Source organism: Penaeus monodon, chromosome 43 (assembly GCF_015228065.2).
Source record: "Penaeus monodon isolate SGIC_2016 chromosome 43, NSTDA_Pmon_1, whole genome shotgun sequence".
NCBI lineage: Eukaryota > Metazoa > Arthropoda > Malacostraca > Decapoda > Penaeidae > Penaeus > Penaeus monodon.
This window is the reverse complement of record NC_051428.1, coordinates 31,398,954-31,406,411: the sequence shown is the minus strand read 5'-3', so window position 1 is coordinate 31,406,411 and position 7,458 is coordinate 31,398,954.

Here is a 7,458-nt window from a genome sequence, read left to right as displayed (position 1 = left end):
GAGAAAATCAGTGAACAAGAGAGAGTTGAGAGAATCACAATTACAATGAAACTCAAAGAATGGACAAAACAACAACAACAAAAAAGAAAGAAAAAATAGCTAAAACAAGAATAAAAGGGACCCAAGTGACTCGCCATGAACTCGCATTCTCCAACGCCACCGTGCTTGGCAGTGCGTGCGGCCACTTCTCTCGACTTGGTAAACACGGCGCGCCTGATACTCAAGACAAATTGTTGGTGCATTCTCGAAATAGAGACGCAGCTGGTGACAACCCCCCCCCCTCATCCCCACCCCACACTCTCTGTGCGTCTCCGCTTCATCGGGCTCTGTGACGATGCCTCAGTATGTCTGTCTGTCTGTCAGAACCCTAACTCTTCTCTCTCTCTCTTTCTCTTTCTCTTTCTCTTTCCCTTTCTCTTTCCCTTTCTCTTTTCCCCCTCTCCCTATCCCTCTCTCCGTCTCTTTCTTTCTCTTTCCCCTTCTCTTTCTCCTCCCTCCCTACGCCCCCCCCCCCTCTCTCTCTCTATCTATCTATCTATCTTTCTATCTATCTCTCTCTTTCCCCTTCACTTTCTCTCTTTCTTCTCCCTCGCTAAGCCTCTGTCTCTCTCTATCTCTCTCTGTCTCTGTCTCTCTCTGTCTGCCTGTCTGTCTGTCTGTCTGTCTGTCTCTGTCTCTCTGTCTCTCTGTCTCTCTCTCTCTCTCTCTCTCTCTCTCTCTCTCTCTCCTCTCTCCTCTCTCTCTCTCTCTCTCTCTAGCCTCCTAGGCTAGTACTAGCCTCCGGGCTAGTACAGTGGTAACGTGTCGGCCTCTCACCCGAGGGGTCGGCGGTTCGCGCCCCGCCCAGGCGCGAGAAGTTGCAACTGTCGCCCGAAGGTTACTGCTGTGGCTGGGCACCACGGCGGGCAAGGACTCGGTTCCGCCGAGTCAGCAGCAGCTAACACACGTGAGCAAAATCAAGCAGGCAGTATGTCACACCAAGAATATCCATTGTATCAAATGGAATCCAAACCAAACTTTAAACTCCAGTTAACATCACGACACCACAGTGAAAGGGCGTGTACAGTGTCCTCTCGTGACCTTGTGACCTGCCCCTAGAGGGTCTGTGATAATTTGACAATCAGGAACTCACAGACCTGTCAGTTGTGTATTAATCCAGTGTGTGATAATGGTCACATAATAACAACTTCTAAGTGATAGAAAGAACAAACATTAAATTAAAGCGAAAGCTCCTACAGCATACTCCCAGATGTGCTGCGAGGCACCGTAGGCGACCCGTGTGTGTAACTGTTTATTTTCAAAGGGCGGGCCCACTCAGGTCGGCTCCTCCGCGGTCGGGGAATGACCGCGACCACTGATGGGACGTTGACGACGAACCAAAAAATGGAAACTGAGGGGAGATACGATGTCATCAGTGAGGAGGATATTGGTGGGGCCCCAGTGAGATGAAGAGGAAAGCAAAAAGGCAGCTCTCTGCCTCTGTAGAAAATTACTCCTCCCGGACACTTATGCGCGCACTTCAAGAATGATACAAAGCTTCGCACACACGGGGAAAAGTATCGCTGGGTTTCTCAGGCCCTAAAAATGGACCCGTGCAATAAGACACGCGGATCAATTGAATTAAAAAATTGGAAGAAATAGTGTTTATGTCAGATGCAAGACCGAGCAAATTCTTGCCCAATAACAACTATTGGTGCTGGCGATGAAGTGCTTGAAAAAGCTAAGGTCTTTGGTAAGGGGAAATGCACTAACGTCATTGTGTTCGATGTCCCAAGGGAAATCGAAACAGGAGAAATGACTCTATACAATGAACATATCATCCATGCGAGACGCATGAAGATCAATGGAATGATGACCAGAGAGTCATAACATGAGGGGGAGGTAATTCCCAAAAGTATCAAAATGGTTGAGGGCATGGCACCCTTTAAATCCCTGACCCCGTTTTGCTCTAACTGCTCAAAGTGGGGCCACGGAACACGTGCCTGTCCACGAGACGGGCCGCGATGCCGGCCGGTACTGCGCTCTTCCATACGGAAGCTCAGAATGTGCAGAAAGATTTCTGAAGGAAAATTATCCCTCGGAAATGCGTGAACTGCCGACTAGAGCACAATGCCATTTCCCCATTGTGCACTTACTACCCAAAGGACAGAAAAACAAATGACAAAAAAAAACAGGCAGCCCCCCCCCCCCCCACAGCCCCTCCCCTCGCTTTGATGATGTGGGGGAATTCCCTCATCTGCGAAGGTCAACAGTGGTGGCCCCTGCAGAGGAAGCCATGGCATCGGCCACAGTACCAGCACCAACAGGAGTTACAGCTCCGTCAGTTCAACTATCAGCAACAGCTTCAGCACCAGCTGCAGCACCAACCCTAGCACCACATGCTGCATCAGCTTCTGCACCAGCTTCGACACCAGCTGCAGTGCCAACCCTAGTGCCATCTGCTGCACCAACTTCAGCATCAGTTACAGCTCAGCCCTCACTGCAGCAGGACAAAAAAGAGTCCAAGGCAGAAATTGAGGATCTGCTACAGATGCTGCTTCGGCAGATGGAGCAGATGATGTTCATGATGCAACAGTAGATGTCCCAACAATCTCAATTTCAGGAAAGGATGTTTGCGTTCCTCAACAACAGCATCACCCTGTAGTGGGCCTTGGAAGTGGTCAAGCAATCAGTGCCTCCAAGTAATCTCTTGAAAAGTATTACCTGGAACAGAAACGCAAAGCGGTTCTCTCCCAGTACATTCACTCCGAAAATGTTGATGTGTGTTGCCTTCAGGAAGTCAGAACTAGTGCTCATTATCAAATCAGATTAGTACTTGTTGATTTATTAACTTTATTATAGACACTGGTCTTGTCTTTGACATGATTAGTGATATTAAAGTTTTTTTACCAGCCGAAATGATATTTTTATACAGTAATAATAGCACAGCCCTTCAGGCATGTATATAACACTATTGTTTGACTAATAGCCCCCTACACAAATAGAAGCACAGCCAGTTGGATAGATACTTTGGTATCTTACCCTGGCTTTTTGCAGGGCATGTACACTGTTCTGTAAATAAATGTTATCAAATCAAATCTCTCTTTTCTCTCTGTCTCTCTCCCTATCTCTCTCTTTCTCTCTCTCTCTCTCTCTCTCTCTCTCTCTCTCTCTCTCTCTCTCTCTCTCTCTCTCTCTCTCTTTCTCTCTCACTCACTCACTCCTCTCTCTCTCTCTCTCTCTCTCTCTCTCTCTCTCTCTCTCTCTGTAAAAGGCTATGATCCTTAGTACAATGGTGAACAGAGGGTAGTTATACTTGTTAATGGCGTGACTCTTTATAAGGAGTCGTACAACACAGTATGGGAACACACGAGACAATGTCTATAAATATGGGTGATAGTGGTATGCCGGGACACGGGTCAGGTCAGCCTGGAGGGGGAGGGCTAGGCCGACCTTACCGCGTCGAGCTCTGGTCACGAACTGAAGGGTCAAGCGAGATCAGATAACAATCGTCATCTACGCCCTCGCTGAGTGAATGGTTCCTATTTGGGACTTGGAGCCACGTGGTAAACAGCCACGTGGTCCACTGGTAACAGAAATAGACTTACGTATATTCTATATTGCTCGGCCACCTACTCATGCCTCGCCCTCGAGGTGCCTTTGATTTGCCACAGGGGTGACCTAATTTGGCTGGTCGTCTCGTTCTCTCATGCGTTGTCCTGGTGCATCTCCGTGGCTGCTCGTCCCTGTCATCCTCATCCTCCTGGTCCTCGGTGTAATCTGTCCATCCTCGATGTCCACACGTCCTCGAAAGTCTCGCACAGGTCCTCCTTGATTTCGGATTCGTCTAGACTTCCTCGCAGTCCTCGTCCAGGCCTAACTCGGCGGCTTTCTCATCCACACGTCTTCACAGATCTCGTCCAGGTCCTTCACGGTGGCATGCTCGATCTGTACGTCCTTATAATCTTCATCTGGATCTACGGGCGTCGGGCATGGGGGCGGCATCTCAGAGTGGCTGATACCTGCCCTAACGAGCTCCTGGAGTTGACTGGATCTGCGGGCGTCTGCCTGGCGTCGCCCATCCACAGTACTGCGCTGGTGAGTTCCCGTTTCTTTGCTGGATTACAGGCGTCTCGGCAAGCAGTGCCCTTCCACTACATCATGGGATGGCTTAACACCATCGGAGAACCAGATCATACACGTAAGGGCCTGATAGCAATAGAGAAGAGGGGGTGTTAAGTACCACTAGCCATTTATTTATAAAAATTTGCGGTTTTTAATTTTGTTTTTTAACTTATTATCATCTTTTTTTTCATTGAAGAAGAAAATAGATGATGAAGAAGAAAATAGAAGAGGGAGACGTCAGTAGCGATCCGCATAGACCTGGCTTGAACTACCAACCGTCTCTGATAGATATGAGAGTAGATAAGGGAAACGACAACAGCAATCCGCAAGGATTTACTTGAACCACTGTTGTCACACAGAGAAGAAATAAATGTAATTTATACATCATGTACGAGTCACTCGTCACAACTGACAAAATTGCGGGCTAAAGAGATACATCATAAATCTTTACGCCAGCGCTAAGACAGCAACCAACCTTATTAATGAAAAGGTTTCAATGTCTTTTGCCCTGCGTGGATGAGTGAGGTAAGTGTGTGTGTGTATGCGTGTGTGAGTGACAGCTAGCGTGAATGAGAGGGAAAGCGAGAGTGACCTCACACAGAGAATGAATTACAAACACGAATATTAATGTTCACTATTAGAAAACTGAGGTAAATTAGCAATGCTAGCTATATAAAAGTATTTCAACTACCATATTGAATTCAACATTTAATGATATGTGACAGAATGTACACATGAATGAATGGTGACACAAAAAACTATTCACAAGCTATTTAACAAGCCAATCTTCTCGGGGTCAGCAATCTGAACTGCCGAGGTACATGTCTAGCTATGCATGTTAGACATGGGGGAATCCTATACCCAAAATGCCGTACATAGACTGAAGCGACTTGAGCCAGGAAAATCTATAAATAACCTGCTCTTTTCTGTGTATCTGTGATGAGCGCTTGCGACATTCCTTACGATATTTACAAGTCACATGATCACTTGGGAATTACCCAAAACATGCTAGCGACTTCAAGAGGTGAGAAAGGTGTGATTAATAAGCGAATAATTATTCTAGCTTAAACCCTAGTCCTACATTAATTAATGGACGTAACCGCGGGTCACACCGACTTAAAGTTGCCGATCGAACGAATAACTTCGGTCTTACCTACTGTTGAATGTAGGAGCGCAGATCTATTAGGTGTTCACGCAACCCCGGGATAATATCGGCAATCCCGTGCACTGTGATATGGGGGAGATCTTACGCTATATTCAATACAATAAATCTTAATAAAATTGCGTTACATGCTCCGTTCTAGCGCCGATAGAACATGTCACCAAAAAGCAATGTAACAATGGTACGGTTAATCCCCAAGGCGTCAATAAAACAACAACTAAATTACAGGGAACCAAGCGGTTATGACTTGACCCTTCCCTCATTTTCTCCTGACCACAAGCGAAAGAGAAAGTGAGGTCAGGTCAGGGCGAGGGGAGGAACAAGATAAAATTAAATGATATTCGTGATAAATTCGTTGCAGATGAAACAACATAAATCTCTAAAAATGAGAGAAATTAATTAATTACTTACCTAACGAATGATTGTTTGTTGACCAGATACTCTATCACACGGAATGCGATCTGAAGTGAAGGGAATAGTGTGAGAACGTGCCATTTGCTGTCATTTAGCACTTTTTACCCAACAAAAATCAACGGCTTAACACATATATGGGCGAAGAAGGAAAGGAAAGAAATAATAGAAAGGGTGCCCAAACATGTACTTATGGAAGGACACAGTGCCCGCCCTGCCATCAGTTTGTAAAAGGCTATGATCCTTAATACAATGGTGAACAGAGGGTAGTTATACTTGTTGACAGCGTGACTCTTTATTAGGAGTCGTACAACACAGTATGGGAACACACGAGACAATGTCTATAAATATGGGTAATAGCTGTATGCTGGGACACGGGTCAGTTCAGCCAGCCCGGAGGGGGAGGGCTAGGCCGGCCTTACCGCGTCGAGCTCTGGTCACAAACTGAAGGGTCAAGCGAGATCAAAATACAATCATCATCTACGCCCTCGCTGAGTGAATGGTTCCTATTTGGAACTTGGAGCCACGTGGTAAACAGCCACGTGGTCCACTGGTAACAGAAATAGACTTATGTATATGCTATACTCTCTCTCTCTCTCTCTCACTCTTTCCCTTTCTCTTTCTCTTTTCCCACTCCCTCTCTATCCCTCTCTCTGTCTCTTTCTTTCTCTTTCCCTTCTCTTTCTCTCTTTCTCCTCCCTCCTTAAGTCTCTCTCTCTCTCTCTCTCTCTCTCTCTCTCTCTCTCTCTCTCTCTCACTCTCTCATTCCTCCCCATTGCCCTCCCTGTTTCTCTCACTCTATCCGCTGTTTCCATTCCCTCTGATCCTATCCCTCCTTTTCCTTTCGTGCCTTTATTCGTATCGGCTCTTTGCGCTCCCATGTGAACGACCGCGGCATAATCGATACTCCAGTCGACATCAGCCTACATTATTATTACTATTACTATTATTATTATTATTATTATTATTATTATTATTATTATTATTATCATCATTCTTATTGATATTACTATTGTTATCCGTATTATTATTATTATTATTATTATTACTTTCGATGGCCTTCGCTTTTCCTATCTACTTGCTGTTATTTTTATTATTGTTTTGTTGTTGTTGTTATTATTATTATTATTATTATTATTATATTATTATTATCACATTATCATTATCATTATCATTATCATTATCATTATCATTATCATTATCATTATCATTATCATTATTATTTTTATTATTATTATTATTATTATTATTATTATTGTTATTGTTATTGTTATTGTTATTGTTATTGTTATTGTTATTGTTATTATTATTATTATTATTATTATTAATATTATTATTATTATTATTATTATTATCAATACTACTACTATCACTATCATCATCATCATCATCATCATTATTGATGTTATTATTGTTATGTATCTATCTATCTCTATGTTTCTATCTACTTATCTATCTGTGTATATTTCTATCTACTTATCTATCTATGTATCTTTCTATTTACTTATCTATCTATGTATCTATCTATCTACCTCAATGTCTGTCTCTGTCTCTGTCTTTGCTTCTGCTTTTGTTACTGTCTCTGTCTCTTTCTCTCTCTGTCAAACTCTCCTCTCTCTCTCTCTCCCTCCTCTTCCCCTCTCTCTCTCTCTCCTCTCTCTCTCTCTAGTCTCGCTCTCTCTCTCTCTCTCTCTCTCTCTCTCTCCTCTCCTCCTCCTCCCCCTCCTCCCCTCCATCTCCTCCATCCTTCCTCCTCCTCCTCATTCCTCCTCCTCCTCTTC